General features: G+C 40.5%; 1 protein-coding gene across 2 annotated transcripts in view; it reads right to left on the bottom strand.

Annotated features, from left to right (window-relative positions):
• The window catches only part of PKIB (cAMP-dependent protein kinase inhibitor beta), a 256,428-nt gene extending 237,288 nt beyond the window's left edge, over positions 1 to 19,140 (bottom strand). The window contains exon 1 of one of the 2 annotated variants that reach the window (XM_089685357.1): positions 18,855 to 19,140. The gene's annotated coding sequence lies outside the window, so the exon portion shown is untranslated. The remainder of the gene's footprint in view (positions 1 to 18,854) is intronic. The other variant, XM_089685356.1, reaches the window with a different exon arrangement.
• Positions 19,141 to 19,578: the final 438 nt, after the last annotated feature.

The following is a 19,578-nucleotide window of genomic DNA, read 5'->3' as shown; positions in this document are numbered from 1 at the left end:
TAGACCTTCTCCACCGGTTCTGGTCATGCACATCTATACAGATCTACTGGAACCAAATTATCCAATACATATATGGGATCATGAAGATGAGCTTGCCTAAAGATCTACTTCTTTGTCTATTTACAGTAGTTGTGCACTGTCTACAAACACAACCCCCCTGGCTACAGGGAAACCGCTGTCCTCCTTATACATACATCTATGCTTTTAACAGCTAGGAGAGTTCTACTCTGGGCCTGGACCTCCCCACACAGCTCAGCACTCTCTTCTGTCATGAAAGACTTTGGATGCTATGGTACAGAACTTTCGATCCACCAAATGCTTCTTTACAGGATGGAAAACTTTCATTGAACACACCTTCACACTGACTGAAATTCAACAAGTAAGGCATAGTTTTAACTCCACAGGTTTGCTTTAAGAAATACACTATTGCATAACCATAGCATTAGCTTAGACATTTACGTCAGCTAATCATTAAACATTAGAAAAGATTATGATGACTAGAGTACAAGAGCAAAAAATGAATATACAAATTTTTAACAACTACTTTGTTTAATCTTATGTCATAGAATGGGAACTTATTTTCCTCTCTAATATGCTAATCTTAAGAATCCCCATCAGTTTTGGCAGACGAGAGGTTAATAAGGATTTGTCACTGAGACTCTATTATGTAAGACGGTTGTGAGCTTCTTATGTACGGCGGTTTATAGAGGATTAGAATATACAAGAAGTTGTATTTTTAGACTTTATTTACTATAAACCCTTAACATGCGCAAATGATTTCAAACTTTGCTGAGAAGACAATGAGAGATATATAAGGTAGACAATTTTAGAGCTAAAACAAAACAATCAAGGAAGTTTAGGAAACAGATACTGAAAATAATACACACAGTAGTTTCATATATATATATATATATATATATATATATATATATATATACACACATACATTGCTTAAAACAATTAAAAGAATACTTTTAATCAGGGTACAGCGTCAAATCAGCTAATCTCCTGGGATATTGATCAGTTAAGTAGCAGAGGGTTAATCAGTTTCAGCTGCTTTGGTGTGTGTTAATGAAATTAACAACAGATACACTAGTTGGGCAACAATGAGAGGACCCCCAAAATAGGAATGGTTTAAACAGGTGGAGTCCACTGACATTTTTTTCCCTATTCATCTTTTCTGACTGTTTTTCATTAGTTTTGCATTTAGGTCAGTGTAACTATTGGTAGAATGAGGCGATACCTGGACCCTACATAGGTTGCACAGGCAGTCTAACTCCTCCAGGTGGCACATCAATACATGCCATTGTCAAAAGGTTTGCTGTGTCTCCCAGCACAGTCTCAAGAGCATGGAGGAGATTCCAGAAGACAGACAGTTATTCTAGGAGAGCTGGACAGGGCCGTAGAAGGTCCCTAACCCATCAGCAGAATCAGTATCTGCTCCTATGTGCAAGGAGGTACAGGATGAGCACTGCCAGAGCCCTAAAAAAATTACCTCCAACAGGCCACTGGTGTGAATGCGACCAAACAATCAGAAACAGACCCCCATGAGGGTGGCCTAAGGGCCTGACATCCTCTAGTGGGCCCTGAGTTCACTGCTCATGACCATATAGTTCAATTGGCATTTGCCATTGAACACCAGAAGTGGCAGTTCCACTACTGGCACCTTGTGCTTTCACAGATGAGAGCAGGTTCACCCTGAGCACATGTGACAGACGTGAAAAGGTCTAGAGAAGTCATGGGGAATGTTATGCTGCCTGTAACATCGTTCAGCATGACCGTTTTGGTGGTGGGTCAGTGATGGTCTGGGGAGGCATATCCATGGATGGACGCACAGACCTCTAAAGGATAGACAATGGCGTCCTGACTATCATTAGGTATCGGGATGAAACTCTTGGACCCATTGTCAGACCCTACAGTAGAGCAGTAGGTCCTGAGGTTCCTCTTGGTATGAAAATGGCCGGCCTCATGTGGCGAGATTATGCAAGCAGTTCCTGGAGGATGAAGGAATTGATACCATTGAATAGCTCCCATGTTCGCCGGACCTAAATCCAATAGAAAACCTCTGGGATATCATATTTCGGTCCATCCAACACCGCCAGGTTGCACCTCGAACTGTCCAGGAGCTCAGTTATGCCCTGGTCCAAATCTGGGAGGAAATACCCGAGCACACCATCCGTTGTCTCATTAGGAGCATGCCCCGATGTTCTCAGGCATGCATACAAGCACGTGGGGGCCATACAAACTACTGAGTACCATTCTAAGTTGCTGCAATGAAATTTCAGCAAAGTGGACTTGCCTGCTGCATCATTTTTTCAATTTGATTTTTGGGGTGCCTTTGAATTCAGTCCTCTGTACGGTGATAATTTTCATTTCCATCAAACGATGGGGCATCCTTACGTTCCTAACACATTACTCCGTTCATCTCAGTATAGATATCCAGCATGATATATTTCCCCATTGAGATCTGATATGTTTTTAAAGTTTTTTCGAGCAGTGTATATATATATATATTTATTTATTTATTATTATTATTATTAATTATTACTTTATTGCTTAAGGCAATTCTTCTGCTACATCGAAATATCTGGTCTCTGTTTTAGCCACTTTTTAGATCTATGTTTAACTAACATCTCTGAAACTGCTTATGTACATTTCAATCTGATCAATTATTTTACAAAAGTCACACTGATAATTTCAATATTTAATTTGCATCTAGGAGGAATCAAAGCATATGTGGGTGAATTTTCATTAACAGACAAGCTGGCAAAAATCTCAGTTGTTTTTGAGTTGTTGAGTGTCTGGTTGATTAAATTTTATATTTTAATTCTGTTTTTTATATATTTAGTTTGGATAGCACTGAATGTGTAAGGAATCATCAAAGGAAAATATTCACATGTGGTTACAAAATTTTGACTGACTGGTGGAAGACTCATCAAAGATCTACTCCATCAAAGCAAATATGACCATGTGCACTCCACCACTCATCCTTGGACTGTATGCTTTTCATGTTTACCTCTACATGTGTAATAAGTGGTAACAGCAGTGGTGTATTTAGGTTTTGTGCTGCCCTAGGCTACATAATAATCAGCATTTTGCCTTGTCCATTTCGTGGGACTGCACTGGAATAGCCACCCAATGCAGTCCCACTGCATGTGGTGTGAATATTCCCTTAGGTATGTTATTTTTTTAATCAGGTAAGGTTTTATTCAGCCACCACAATTAAAGTACATACAATTGCATAAAAATACAATCAAATAAAAAAGGGCAGCCTAATTGAGCCTGACAGCTCCATACAGCAGAGGTATTCAGCAGAACAATATCACAAAGATACATCATACATAATGAAACTACCTAGCTGTAGCAGTCAGCTAATAATGATGGTGGCACGTACAGGTGGCAAAAGGAGGTAAAAGTAGAAAAAACAGGAATACAATCACATGGTGTCCAAACAACCTTAAAAAATTCCCTGTTGCTGCCATCTAAAAGTAGGTCAGCTCAGACCGTCCCCATTCAGGGCCATAATAAGTAACCGCAGCGAGGTTGTCCAATTTCGTGCCCCAGGTTATAGCAATATAGGGAAAATAACCATGCATAAATTACTGATCAACCCATCACACCTGCAACAGCTGGTCCACAACCAAGTGTGTGTGTGTGTGTGTGGCTGGGTAAGCCCCGGTGTATCCAGACAGGCTTGCCAGAGGGAAAGAATTTACAAGAAGAATTTCTATGTTGATAAGTCAATTTGTATAAATAGAATTAACCTGTTCCACCCAGTGTTTCTTGCTGGGAACATGAGGGGACATCCAAATGCGAGCAATTTGTTTGCAGGCTATATATAGAAGACAGATGATCATTATATGCAGTGGTGAATTTAGGTTTTGTGCTGCCCTAGGCAACACAAAAATCACCTCCCCTCTCCAGTGCACCCCCACTGTCTCTAGTGCACCAACTTTTGCTGAGCAGAACTTGGTGGTCGGCCACATCTTTCTGTGAAGGTGTCAATGGTATGAGCAATTTGAAGGTGTCATTAGTGGTATGAGCGATGTGAAGATGTCAGTTAATAGTATGAGCGGTGTGAAGGTGTCGGTTAGTGTTATGAGCGGTGTGAAGGTGCCAGTTAGTGGTATGAGTGGTGTGAAGGTGCCAGTTAGTGGTATGAGTGGTGTGAAGGTGTCATTGGTGGTATGAGCGGTGTGAAGGTGCCAGTTAGTGGTATGAGTGGTGTGAAGGTGTCTTTAGTGGTGTGAGTGGTGTGAAGGTGTCATTAGTGGTATGAGCAATGTGAAGATGTCAGTTAATGGTATGAGCGGTGTGAAGGTGTCAGTGGTATGAGCAATGTGAAGGTGTCATTAGTGGTATGAGCAATGTGAAGATGTCAGTTAATGGTATGAGCGGTGTGAAGGTGTCGGTTAGTGGTATGAGCGGTGTGAAGGTGCCAGTTAGTGGTATGAGTGGTGTGAAGGTGTCATTAGTGGTATGAGTGGTGTGAAGGTGTCATTGGTGGTATGAGCAGTGTGAAGGTGTCAGTCACCTGGCAGTCTCTGGTCAGTATCTGTCAGCTCCCCCCACATAGTATACATGGTATACACAGTAGTAGGATGGATATCACTCACCAGGCCTGGCGGTGGGACAGGGGCCGAGGTGGGGGGGAGCCATGTATTGCCGGTATGTATCCTCCTCACAGCCGCATTTCCCTTCCCTCTTCCATCTCTGTGACAGCACAGCCTGCTGTGATTGTAGTTCTCTCCTGTGGAGGTGGCAGCTCAGAGGCAGAGGAAGGACTACAACTCCCAGCATGCAGTGCACCCGGCCAGGATCTAGGCAGCTCTGAGGGTCGGTGCTCCCAGAGCTCTCTGCCATGTGTGGTGGTGGTGAGCGGGGGCTGGGTGATGATCCTGGAAGATGGCACTGTACCGGGGAGGCCTGATACTCCCAGTCCTCATTGTATCTCTCAGTGTGGGGTCTGCTGTAGTAAGTGACATATCACTGACGTCACTTCTTACGGGCGCCACCCCCCTGAAAAATGCCGCCCAAGGCAAATGTCTTGTTTTCCTCGCAGCAAATACAGCCCTGGATAACACGTCTTTCTTGCTTCAAAGACTTTATTTCACGTATTGTGTATCGCTGATACTAGTGTTTGCCTTTTCTTGGTATGTTACATACTGTATGTTCTGCTGTTGCTTGATTTGTATATAACGCATTTAAAAACTAATAACAAAGTAAGTTTTAAAAAAATTCTGGCTGGATTAAAAACCAAAAGTCAATGCAAAACTGATACATGGTTGTCCGGAATATTTTTAGCTGCACACATATATGAGATATGTAATATTTGTACACCAAGAAAACATAATAAATCATACAGGACAGTAACCCATAAAAAACAAATCAGATCAATCTATAGATTGGGAAATTGTGTATAGGTATTGACTTTGAGTTGCTACTATTTAAAAATTATTATTGTTCTTTATTGTTCTTTGGATTGCCTTTAAAAAAACATAAGAAAAATCTCTATTTGAGGAGGACTTCAAGAAGGAAGCTTGGAAACAACTGCTGCATTTCATATATTTTTACACAAAATGTAGACGATCAGTTTTTGCTCTATTTCAGAAATAAAATTAACCTAATAAGAAACAAAAAAGTCAAAACACTAATGTTATGTCAATGTTCCACAATAAAGGCAAATTCCCTACAGCAAGATTGGCTGTCACCAACAGACTGTGGACAAATTTACATCTATAAATAAATGTTTTATTTTATGGTGCCATATAAAGGCCAGCACTGAAACTGTATACAGCTAATACTTCTGATGTCATTTTAATTTAGACAGATTTTTTATGCAGTGTCTTTCATAGAACATGTAATGCTTGGGGCTCTGAGCTGAGGTACTCTCAAAATGGGATTATTACAAGTGACAGGTCTCCAGATATGAATCACTCTGTTTCCTATGCCACTTACATAGTGAGAATTAGAGTGTTATTGCCTTGGTTAAGATATAGACGCATATAATTAAAACGAATTGGGGGAAATGTACTAAAACTACACAGAATCTTTTGCAGCTGTGTATGGTAGCCAATTAGCTTCCAGCTTGTTAACCCCTTTACGCCTAAGGGTAAAACAAATCTTAAAGCCTAAGTAAAATTTTGCAACTTTGACATGTGTTAGTAAAACTGTACATATCATCACAACTTCTTTGTACATCTAGGTGAATTAAACCCTGTTTTGTTTTCAGGACAAATTGGGCTTTCATTTGGTGGTAAATTAGTTTTTTTTTATCAAAGGAAAAATGGCCCAAAATAGTAAAAAAAACATTTTTTTAATTTAGCTGTGTGTTTCTTGTTACTACCATAACCTACCATCAAATAACAACAAAAAATAAATTTGCCAGCTCTTGACGATCACAGTGATACCATATATGTGTATGTTATTTGTTATTTGTACCACTACTACAGCCCAGAAACAATAGTGCACATTTTGTTTTTTGTTTTTGTTTTTTTAACCTAAAACACACTGAAACTGACACTAACTGACACTGATACCAAGTTAAAAAAAAAATCCTGACCTTTAACCCTGACCTTTGACCTTGATCTTTGACCTTGATCCTGATCCAAACACTAACCCAACACTGAACTAGATCAAACCTTAATCTAGGTATTTTTTCTTAGTTTTTTTTAATTTTATTTATTAATATTTATTTATCTTTTTTTTAACAAACAGTTGTGGTTTTTACAGTACAATGTATCTCTCTCCTCCATTCAGAGAGAAAAAAACCCAAGGGAAGTGGGTTTCACAGTGACTGATCACCGTGATAGCCAATCAGAAGCTACCTCAGCAATCATGGACCTGGAATCGGGAGTCCTGCGTTCCGAACGTTAGAAAGGGACCCGTGGCTCTCAGTGGCCCCCCCGGTCTTTGTGCTGGAAGTGTGCTGTGCGGCGTGCTCTTAGCACAAAGACAGGTAAGACAGATCCTGTGTGCACCAGTTTTAGCAAATCTTCCCCATTGGGTACTAGGGTAAGCTTGTTAACATTTTTCTCCATTTTTCACAAAAATATATGAACATGAATACTGCCCTTGTTGACTATGTTTCTTCCAGAAAGGAAAATAAATACCCGTAAGGCCACAAGTTAGGCTGAATATAGACTTTAATCCTTTGTGGTTTGTTAAAGTGTTACTAGACACACATTGTTTAATTTACATTATCCGATCTCTTACTGCATGTGGATGATGGCATTGTAATTATTTTAATGAAAAAAAAATCTAAATACCTTTTTTCTAATCGATATACAGCTGTCACATAACTCAGGTCTTTCCCAGCCTGTCTGCAGGGAAACATAAGCAGGAGGGGCTTCTAGTCCTCTACTAATCACATGTTCAAAATAATAAAAAAAAAACACAGCCTTTGGAATACAGAGTAAAAATGAATAAAATGTTTTAGATTGTCCTACAAATATGTATATTTAAAATCAAATCTTTATTATTTTTTGGCAATACCATGGTGTGAGCGGATTTCTTCCAGTCACAGGCTGTGTCACACTCCTCCATCCTGTGTCTTAGAATAAGAGGGAGATGATTCCTCCATTAATCTACATGTAATATCCCCATTGTGTTTAACTGATTAGTGGGCATAGAGGAGGAGGGAGGGAGTGGGCCGTCATTTACCATTGTGTCTATGACCAAGTGTTACTCCACAATCACATGGGCTGCACAGATGTGATAGGGAGGAAATGCTCAGCATAGAAACTCACTGAAAACTGAGCATGTGCAGAGCTGCCAACACTGCTGTGCAAAATCCCCAGCTGAATTGGGGACATGAATAGAGGGGGGAGATAGAAAACAGCAGGATCAACCAGGTTTTTTGCAGAATGCAGAAAACAAATCTTATAGTGACTGAGTGAGTAGTTTTTTTTTATGTGGGTTTAGTGACACTTTAACACATGTGCATTGTATTAAGGCAACCCATTCTTTATAAATGGGCTGCCAACACAACACAATGGACAAAAAAACAACACATGACCCTTTTTTTTTACAACACACCAAAATACAACACTGAGGGTTGATTTATTAACGACAAATAGGCTGCTCACATTACAAGAGAATTTGCCTCAGAGCCTAGTCAGTCATTTTTTTTCCAATCACGTGTAAGGAAAATTCCCTTGCAAAGTTCAATTTCCCTTGCAAAGTGAGCAGCCTATTTACCGTTAGTAAATCAACCCCATGGTATGTATTTTAGTGTTTTGCATTGAGCGTTAGCCTTTACTGAACAGTGCGTTGGGGTGACATTTGAAATGAATGGTACTGCAACAGACCACAGTTGTCCAGATGTATTGATGCATGTTCTAGTAATATACAAGCTGATTGGGCCTTTAAAGTGGTTGCATGCAGCTTCCCCCACAGCCCTCTCTAAATATATACCTAAACCCAATCTTAGTCCAGTGAAATGCAATAGGGCCGAAACTCTTTAGGCTCTTTTGCTCTTCATTGGATCAGATACAGCAGCAGGAGCCATTGTCTCTTGCATCTGTCAATCAGAGCCAGTGACGAGGACCGGGGGGGGTCCGAGCCCAGTTCTATGTGTGTCCTTTGAACACACAGAGCAGGGATCAGGAGTGAGCATGCATGAGTGACCCCAGAGCAAGCAACTTGCTATGGGGGCACTCATCAGGGGGGTGGAGCCCAGAGTGGGGGACCCAAGAAAAGGAGAATAGGGGCTGCTCTGCACAAAACCATTGCACAGAGCAGGTAAGTATAACATATTTGCTATTTTAGTTAAAAAAACAAGCTTTACAATCACTTTCATTGGATGATATAAGCTGAAGTTTGTTATAATTTTTGGGAGGGAAAACAGATCCATACACACTAATTATGTGTAATGATGTGTATCCCATTATCTGGAGATGCCTACTGCTGCTACAAATCTTCCCCCCTGAGCCTCCACACAGCTTCCAGATATTGTCTTCAGGGGCTCTCTTCCGGTGCTATAAAAGTTAACCACAGCCTTGACTAAACAGAAATTTCGTACCCCCACCCACCTCCTTCTGCTCTCTCTTCCAGTCAATGAACTTATCTGACTACAATACCACAATGCATCACATTCTGTGAATGGGCCATGGAGCAGGAGAATTACAGATCTTCTCTGCTGCTTTAAAAAGACTACTTTAAAAGTCTTTGGATATGACTAGGGGTGACGTGTGTACAGGGAGGAGGGCAATATGTACAGAAGATGAGCAGTTTGTCAGTGTGTAGAGGGATGGGGGCAGTCTGCACAGAGAAAGGGTATTGTATATAGAGAGGTGTAGTGTCCTTCTTGAGTTTTGAAGTTGGGAGGTGCGATATTTGTAGTTAAATACACACACAGAGCTAGACCCTTTTGGTGATTACCTATGCACACTCTACAGAATAAAAACATAATCATAAATAATAATTGCTGTGCTGCCTCTAATGAGTGAATATGCCACCCTACATATGTGTTGGTGACCCACAAACAAACGCTCCTGATGACATCATACAATGAAAAGCATGGGGGGGGGCTGACAGCGCTACACTTGTCTTTTGAGAAGGGATTGCTGTGTCCTAGGATTTAGAGCGCCATATACAGGCTTTTTATGTAAGTGCATTCTTAAGTGTTTTTTACCTAATGGAAGTTTTCTTTTGATGTTTTCACGGTGGTGGAGGAGTGCTGTGGACAATCTGGAGGTGTTTCCAAATATGGTGTCCGTAACCAGCGGATAGAGGCATCAAGATCATACAGACAGCGAATTTGCTGCAGGAGAGTGCTGCTACACCCAATGAGCTATTTGACATACCATTGCAATTGGTCAATATTTTGTGGTGAGTGGGGCTCTGGATGGGAAGGACTTAGTGGACCACTCAACACAAAGAATTTTATGGATAAGAAGATTAATCACTGTATCACCTAGATTTACACTGGATGTGGATATTATTTCACATTGGAACTTTAAATGTTTGAATGTTGATTGGGACTTTATTATTATTATTATTATTATTATACAGGACTTATATAGCGCCGACAGTTTGCTCAGCGCTTTACATTATGGAGGGAGACAGTACAGTAACAATACAGTTCAATACAAGAGGGATTAGAGGGCCCTGCTCCTTGGAGCTTACAATCTAGGAGGGAGGGGATAGTGGTGCAAAAGGTAATTAGCTGTGGGGGATGGAGTGGTAGGAAGAGTAGAGGATTCCAGTATTAGCAGTATTAGCTGGGGTCGGGGTAGGCTTCCCTGAAGAGATAGGTTTTCAGAGATCGCCTAAAAGTGAGCAGAGTAGGCGAAAGTCTGATAGATTGGGGTAGAGAGTTTCAGAGGATGGGAGAAGCCCTGGAGAAATCCTGGAGACTAGCATGGGGGAGTGAGAATAGAGAGTAGGAGGTCTTGCGAGGAGTGGAGAGTACGGTTTGGGTGGTATTTAGAGACAAGAACGGTGATGTAATTTGGGGCAGTGTTATGAACAGCTTTATACGTCAGTGTTAGTGTTTTGAATTTTATCCGTTGGGAAATTGGAAGCCAGTGGAGGGATCGGCAGAGGGGGGTGGCAGATACAGAACGGTTAGTAAGGTGAATGAGTCTGACAGCAGCATTCTTTAAATTTTAAATTTAAATTACTTAAAATTATTTGTATACAAGTGCACTGCATCTGTAGTTTGATGGTTTCATTGTTATATTATTTGCATTTATTTACTCATTTAACACATTTCTTGGTTCAATTACACTTTATTATTAGATTTTGTTCCCCCACTATAGGGATGTATTAAGTCACTGGGAAGGAGAAGCACATCTTTAAGTCCTATGGTATAGAGGTACACGTATGTTTGTGGGTCACCAACACATATGTAGGGTGGCATATTCACTCATTAGAGGCAGCGCAGCAATTATTTATGTTTGTTTTTACTCACACAATTGTTTACCAATACACATTTGTGGTATTGCTAGCAGCAGCCAGTTCATTTATATAGTCCTCTGCTCAGGATACACTTACACACTCTACAGAATGCTGCCACTTAACTGCTCTTTCCCACAGTGCAAGTCTAAGGGGTTGATTTAATAAAGGATCAGAAGTTGTTCACTTAGCAAAGCAAATTGCTAAGGTTTTTGCGAGTGGAAAATAGTGCAACAAGACAATGTAAACCAATGGGGGTTTAACCACTTGACCACTGGAAGGTTTTACCCCTTCATAACCAGGCCATTTTTTTGCTATTCAGCACTGTGCTACTTTACCTGGCAATTGCGCAGTTATGCAAACACTATATGCAAATTAAATTGTTATCATTTTTTTCACACAAATAGAGCTTTCTTTTGGTGGTGTTTGATCACCACTGGGTTTTTTATGTTTTGCTAAATAAATGAAAAAAAATCAACATTTTTGAAAAATAAAACCCAGTATTTTCTACTTTCTGTTATAAAAAATCTAAAAATCAAATTTCTTCATAGATTGAGGCCAAAATGTATTCTGCTACATCTTTGTTTAAAAATAAGCCCAACGAGTGTATATTGTGCAAGTTATAGTGTCTACAAACTATGGTACATTTACTGGAATTTATGAGGCTATAGACGCTATACTGTAATGGCAGTGATCAGCGACTTACAGTGTGACTGTGATAGGGTGGTGGGCAATCTGGCACTAACAGACACTATCTGGCACTAGTGTCACTAACTGACTAACTGACATCGCTAGAGACACTAATACAGTGATGAGCAGGGACGGACTGACAACTCATGGGGCCCCCGGGCAATAGGGGATCATGGGGCCCCTTTGTCTTTGCCCGAACTCAAAAAAGCCTATGAAAAAGGTACCAGGGGCATCTCATGGGACCCCCTACTGAGCCTGGGCCCTCGGGCAGTGCCCGAGTTTCCAAATGGTCAGTCCGCCCCTGGTGATGAGTGATAATACAGTACACTGACACTGTACTAATAACACTGGCTGAGAAGGGGTTCACATCTAGGGGCAATCCAGGGTTTAAATATGTACCTAACAATATGTAATGTGTGTAATGTGTCTAACTTTACTTTTCTATTTAGTTGTTTTTTCTCCCTACTGTGCAGAGAAAATAAACATCCAGACCGCTGATCAGTTTACAGAGCTCTGTGTGTTTGTAAACACAGGGCTCTGTGTTGTGATTGGACACAGCCGATCATTGGCTGGGACCTGCTGACAAAAATTGTGTCTAACCACAACTTGGTCAGCAGATAACCAAGAGGAGCCCCACCAACGTACAAGTATGTGAAGCATAACTACTGTGGGTGGGCGGCAAGTAATTCATTTCTCCTGATGAACTCCAAAGTAAAGGGAAACATTTACTAATGTAGTGGGAGGGGTGCTTTTAGGGACCAATTCCAAGGGTGCATTTTTCCATTGACCACCAATGAAAAGGGCCAATTTTCACTGTCTGCATTTGTTTTCTAGTATTCGTTTCTTTTCATGGTTGTTACTGAATGTAAAGTTTTTATGTAACACAGGGTGTATAAAGAATGATCTATTGGGTGCCAGATGTTCCAGGGCCACTTCATTACTTTTTCCTTTATTATTATATTTACAGCCCACTGATCTTGCTAGTGTACCATACGCTATAGATAAAAGGATTTTTACCAGACCCATCATTTATTTCAAGGGTTGAAAAAAAAAGAGGGATGAGAAAGGCACACTAAATGAACATAAATCATTTGTGTGTGTGCGGCTTGTGCTCCTGAACAATTGAATGATTTAGTAACTCTACACAGAAGTCTGATCATCTTACAGTTTGCTCTAATTCCCGGCACATTTATACCTTGCAACAAGCTCTCAGGAGGCTCTGGTTGTGTCTGGGTCCATAATCACATCATTTTTTTAATCCCCTGAAATCCTATTGGCCTTATTTTCTTATTCCTCTAGGGCTGCCTGATTTTATACTTTATAACTAAATAATTTGACTATAAAACATTCACCTAAAGTAAAGATGCACATTAGATGCAACAATTGGTGTAAGTAAATAGCAATTTAGCCACTGCAAAGTCTGGCTTCTCTTACCATTAAATTCCAGCTAAACTGTTACATTTTCTTACATCCCTGTGCTCATCCCTTGCTGTTCTGACAGGTAACCCTAGTGCAAATCTGAAATTGTCATCTCAACAATTAAAACTAAAATATCTTAAACTTGAATCCCAATGCTTTCTTTTTGTCATTACGTTATAATTCAAGTAAAATGTGAATTTGCTACCATATCGTAACGGTAGACAAAGTAGATCTACATTTAAACCCTTTCACTTTCTCTTCAATATTATTGCTGTGGTAATTTAAATACAGATGTGAACTCTCGGCTCCTCGCACAACCTCCTGCTCTCTAGCTCCCTTGTCTCCTCCTCCCATGTTCATCTCCAGGACTTCTCCAGAGCTTCCCCCATCCTCTGGAACTCTCTACCCCAATTTATCAGACTATTGCCTACTTTGCTCACTTTTAGGCGATCTCTGAAAACCTCTTCAGGCAAACCTATCCTGCCGTCAGCTAATTATAGAATCTTCTATTCCTCCTACCAGTCCATCCCCCACAGTTATTACCTTTTGTACCACTAGCCCCTCCTTCTTAGATTGTAAGCTCCAAGGAGCAGGGTCCTCCTTTCCCTCTTGTATTGAACTGTATTGTTGCTGTATTGTCTCCCTTTATATTGTAAAGCGCTGAGCAAACTGTTGGCGCTATATAAATCCTGTATAATATTAATAATGTGAACTTGCTCACAGTTATCAACCAAAGACACAGTGGCTTTCTACAGGCTGCATCATTGTAACAGCCATTACTGCTGAGTAACTTAAGAACAAATACAATAAGACTTTAGGATGTGGAAGGTCATGGTGTGAAATAAATATTTTGTTAACTGGTAGTTCCAACAGTGTTATTTTACTGTGGATTCAACGTTTTTTTTCATTATTTTTTCTGTCTGTAAGGGGTTGGATCTGGCACAAGACAATATCCTATTGCATTCTTAAAACTATCAAAATCCACCTTCTTCTGTTTTATTTAAGTGGATTGTGGCACAATGGCAATATTTAAAAATTTTAACTTTGGGGGGCAATGAAAAATTAATTTTGCCCATCCCCCCCTCCTTTAGATTGTAAGCTCCATGAGCAGGGCCCTCCTATTCCTTCTGCACTGAAATGTAATATAATTGTACTGTCTCCCTTTATATTGTAAAGTGCTGCACAAACTGTTGGTGCTATATAAAACCTTGTTAATAATAATCCCTATCTTGTACTTCCAGGTATGGATGGTCATGTGACCTGCTTCTACTATGGTGTACTGCACAGCATCAGAGTAGCCAGTAGCCAGGTGTGCACACTGTAATATGTAGGTGGGGGAAATCCTTAGCTTTGTTTATTTTTTTAGTTTTTTTATGGAACTCCACAGTGCTGTGTTTAGTTGATTCCCTGTGAACAAAGAAGTGAGCCGTGAAATCACAACACACTAAAAAGTGAACAAAGGGTACAGAATAAGGCCAACCTCTGAAGAGGAAGGGCCTCAATCCCTGAACTTCCCAGAGCTCAAGGCATACTATGGTCTACCTAGGCCAAAGCCAAGTGGCCCCACTTCTTAGGGACCAACCGAAGCTGATCCTCGAAGTACTTGGTGAGTGCTCTCCCAAAGAGAGACCCCCCTCTTTGGGAAGAGGAAAAATACAGGAGGGCCACAAACCCTCTCCCTGACATCAGAACATGCCCTGATGAATCTGCACCCTCCATCTCTGTGCAGAAAAAAATTAAAAACACTTGCGGTGCAAGTGTACATGATGAATAAGTGAAAAATAAAAAAAATGCTATGTGCATTACACACAGAAGGCCTTACAGCTGATACACAAATTGTTTTGAGCTAGCCAGACTTGCCCAAGAAGTATGTGCAAAGTAGCAAAAGTGTCAGTGAAAACACAATGGCGTCCCACACCCATTGTGTTTTTCTGATACCCCTGGGGTGCTCCCTGTGCCTCCCAACCTATGTGTATTCTTTAGTATGGACTGACACATAGCTTACATTGGGTTTCTACTCTGTGGAGGATTAAAAATAATGTTAATTTTAAGTTTTTTCCCAGCCCTCTGCTCTCCACCATTCCATCTTTAACAACAATTATTTGTACCTCTCTTTCTTTCATTGGGTTTTCTACTAAGGATTCCTCCTGTACAGCTCACCAAGATAAAAGAATTAACAATCTGACCCACTCCAGCTACTTACTAACACAGCAAAAGTTAGCTCCCACTGATGACATCACGACAACCTTTAACCTCCTTCTCCCCACCTCTTGTGATTGGTTTCCTGTAGTTCTAAAAACTTATAGACACTACTATAAAAGAAAAAAAATAACGTGTCTAAAACAACTTGGCGTCTTGCAATCCAGGTTTAGAAAAGCAACAGGTTAGTGATAATGACCCCTCACCAGCAGTACATTTTCAGCTTTTCTTTGCTATCCTGCAGTTTTGTTCAGCATACAAATTATGCAGTACTACTGGGTAGGGATGAGCGAACCAGGCAAATTACTGTCCTCTGGATTTTAAGTGATCATGGTGGGAAGTTCACAAACCCAGAACATAGTGCCAAACCCCAATGGAGTTAATGGGAGATGAATCTTGTTAATTTTCTGATCTTGCTAACTTGCAAGATTTTGTTAAAAAAAGATATGGGTTGCTGGGCACTGCCATGGGGGACATGTACTAATGTCTAAAAAAGTTTAAAAATACCTTTCAGCAGGAAAAGGGTCTTTTAATGCAGCTTAATGGGCAACATTAAAAATATGTAGTGCCTCTCAGTAGGCTACTAGTGTTAAGTAAATTTAGTTTTTGGCCTCCCAGTAATCAGGGAGAACAGTAATTGTTTATTTGTGTCTGTCCTAGGTTCTGCTGGTGTAGGTTTAGTTAATTTCCCCTGCATCTCACTGAACTCTGGGATTTAGTAGATGAGAGAGTTTGACTCTGGCCTGCATATTCATGCTCTCTCAGCCAATCCCTGTCCTGGAGAGTAAGTGACCAGCAGGGGAATGAGGGGGGTATAAATAAGCTGGGGCCTAGAACAGAGGTCTCTCAATCCTGGGAAAGTAAGACCCAGTCTGGGGACTGGGGCACCCCTTGGTGGCCAGCTACTCTTACAGTAAATTCTTTTGAGGCCCCAGCCCCAGTTGAAGCTCAGGGACCTCCATACACATCATCCTGAAGCAGTGCAGAAAACTCTACAGGTGATCCAGGCCCGGAGACACCAAGTACAGAGAATGACTGGTACTACAGGAGGCACAACAATACCCAGGGCAAAGTAAATACTAGTCTAAAGGATTATAGTCTTTCTCTGCCACCTTTGGGAGATCATTACAGCTTATTCAGGACTCCTGTTGTGGAGTTTCTGCTTTGAAGTTCAAATAACCCTTCATGTTCAAGAGGGTGCTTAAACCCTGAAGGAGCAGATCAGTTTAGTGTCCTGTATCTTTGCCACCTGTTTTTGCAGTATCCCCAAGCTCATCTTCACCCCATCCAAGTTTTACTCAGCAAATAAACTGCAAAAGGACCAGCGCGGCCTGTTTTCTGACTTGCATGACTGTGAGCTACTGTGTGTCTGGCTGCCGTGTGCCTATCAGAGATTAGAATCTGGGACCAAATAGCCAGCCCAATATTGGGTCTCTGCTACAAATATACAAATCCTTTTAATAGCATGCTTGGAAGATGCTCTAAAGCTGCACACAAAGTTACTGAGCAGCACTATATACCCTTTAAAAGTGACTGGCTTGTTTACAGAAAAAGGCTGGGGCTCTGTCATTTAGCACCAATAGCATTACCACTGCTAAATGAAAGATAGGGATCTGCCTGTTAAACTGACCAAGGATCCTGCATGATGTCAATGACTAAATACAGTCATGACTATATTTGGTCACTGACATCAGTCAGAATCCCTGGCTGGTTTGTTTACAAACACCAGCTTGCCAGGGATCTGTCATTTGTGATGGAAGTAGTGGTGGGACAGTAACGTCATGCAGCAGGTCCTCGTAGCAACAAAGGAAACATCATCAGCCAGTCTGAAAACAATGTTGAACAGTGTCCTGTACTCATTCCCCTAGTGGGTGCCAAACTCTGGGGGACCCTTATTCTACAGTGTGCTTCCAGATTTTAAAAAGCCCCCCCAATCATTCTCCACATTTACTTGGGGACCAGATGTGGGAATAGGACCTTTGTTCACTCAACATAGGGACAAGGTGCCTTGCATTAGGAAGAGGTTTTATTTATCCCCCCCCCCACACACAATTTTCAAGATACTTTAACAATGTGGCTTGGTATGGTAGGGTAGGGGGTAGTAATTTGGAGGGGAAACATGCTTGTTGGCCTCCACTTCCTGGCAAATTAGTCTGCATGCCTGGATAAGGGTCTAGCTTGAATTTTAGCAGGAATCCCATGCTGGAGGTTCAAGTGGGGGAATTGGCCAAATATGGCCTGTTTGCTACGCTCATCCCTAATATTTATCTCTGGAAATCAAGATAAGCGATCTGTCATGTAAAAAAGGGTGGCCCTTGCCTCTGCTTCCCCTCCTCAATTATGCAACATTAAAGTAGTAAGGGATGTCAAAACATATACTTATTGAATATATATCAAACAGCCAACACGTTTCGAGGGTTTTGTGCACGCTTCATCGGGGCCAAGATAAAACATAATATTTAAAAAACAATTACTTACTATTTATATTACACACTAATCAGAAGTGATAAATTATATTATCATAATAAATACATTCCAAAAATAAGAATATATGCATATAAAATCTTGTATATAATACACTGGAAGCAACCTCTTCCCTACCAAAACCTTAGCCACTAATAAATATGCTTAATCTTTTTACCAGACAAGACCTGTGAGTGCCTTCTTTTGTAGATATAAAAACATGTAATGGTTATAAAATTGTCTCTGTGTAAATAAACAATAATATATAATAAACGGTTATGTATGCTTTGAGTCTTTCCATGCTCTTTATATTTCATTCTTTCCCCTACATGGTGTTTAATCCACTTTGCATACTGCATTAAGCTGGTTTCTGTTGAGTTGCTATATTTTCTGCCTGGCATCTTTTACACTCAGCTCAGCCAGTTTGTGCTCAACTACTTCATTTTCAACTCCCAGACATGGGAGTTTACAAGGACAGGTAGGCTGAGCAAACACCAGGAGGTAGGTGACTTTAACTGACCACATTTGCAGCAAAATCTCAGAAGCTATGAAATACTTTGAAAAAACGAAATATGTGTGCATAGAAAGAGTATACAAATCAATTATTGATTTCTTTTCTTTCCAATGAACCACGCCATCATGATTTAATAAGCAATGTTACATTCTTCCTAAAGAGCAGGTGTCAGACTGAAAAAATACCAAAAGATCAAATGTCATGGTAATTATAATATACAATAAAAAAGTAACTTTATGACATTTCTTGGTATATTAAAGGGCAAAGCTTACTCTCGGAGGATGCAGTAGGTTAGAATGGAATGTCACTGCATTTGCTCTACAGTAAGATGTATACAAATAACCATGAAAAACACTGGGCAAGGACATCTGCACAATACAGAAACACACAACCTCTGCGCTATGAATCTCTTGGCTAATACAATCACACATGCTTATTTCTCAAGCTAGGCAAATTCTAGCAGCTAAGGCATCCTTTAACACCAGTATGAATGAAACAATCTTCCTCACCTCCTCCTTTCTTTCCATTTCCCATCTGTTGAGTCTAATTTCAGTTTATTACAGAAGTCAGAAATGCAATGCCTTTTTTAATCAAATAAAGATTAGATATAAAATCGCACAAAAAAAATGATATATATACAAAACATATATATATACATAATTTTGTATACCTCTACGATTGTTAATCCAATGTCATGTTGTCATGTAGTCACTCACCAATGAGATGATCAGTATGAGCAATGTGGGACTGTGTGCCCCTCTTGACTCAGGAGTGTTCAGCCTTTACAATCCAGACCTCTGCAGATAGCTGTGGAGGTCATTTTAGCAGCACAGACTCAGAATGTAAGCACAGCAGCCGCACACAGCTCCCTGCGTCTCCTGAGACACTGCTACACTTGTAATCCAACATACACCTTTACTTTGAGTCAACTGTCTTTATTATGTGACTTGAATCGACAGATATCCCCCCTCCCTTGTCTCAGCAATGAGCAATTCCAGCAAAATCATCGCACTGCCATCAAGTGGACACAGAAATAATATTAGTTTACATTTCTGACATGTGAAGCGACTTCACCTGTGGCTTAGCCGATATGAATCATGCATTGAACCTTGTATGCCAAAACATTCGCAAGATCTCCAGTGCCAGAAAATACATATTTTTATTAGAATATAATCAAATATATTACGGAATACAGCAAAGCAAATAAAAAAGGGTGCAAAATAACAACAAAATGTGCAAAGCATGATGCAAGGGCATAGTGAGAAGGGGGGCCTGTAAGGATGGGGGGGGGGTTAATGTGGTATTTAAAGTGCCTGTTGATTGTTTATTTAATGTGTACTGTAATGCAACTGTTTAATGTATAGTTGTACATACAGTAGCTGTCTTAAAAATGA

The sequence above is a fragment of the Staurois parvus genome, unplaced genomic scaffold (genome assembly GCF_062004578.1).
Source record: "Staurois parvus isolate SC_StPar_1 unplaced genomic scaffold, SC_StPar_1.0 ptg000372l, whole genome shotgun sequence".
Taxonomy (NCBI): domain Eukaryota; kingdom Metazoa; phylum Chordata; class Amphibia; order Anura; family Ranidae; genus Staurois; species Staurois parvus.
The sequence above is the reverse complement of the archived record's forward strand: the minus strand, read 5'-3'. Positions and strand labels throughout refer to the sequence as shown.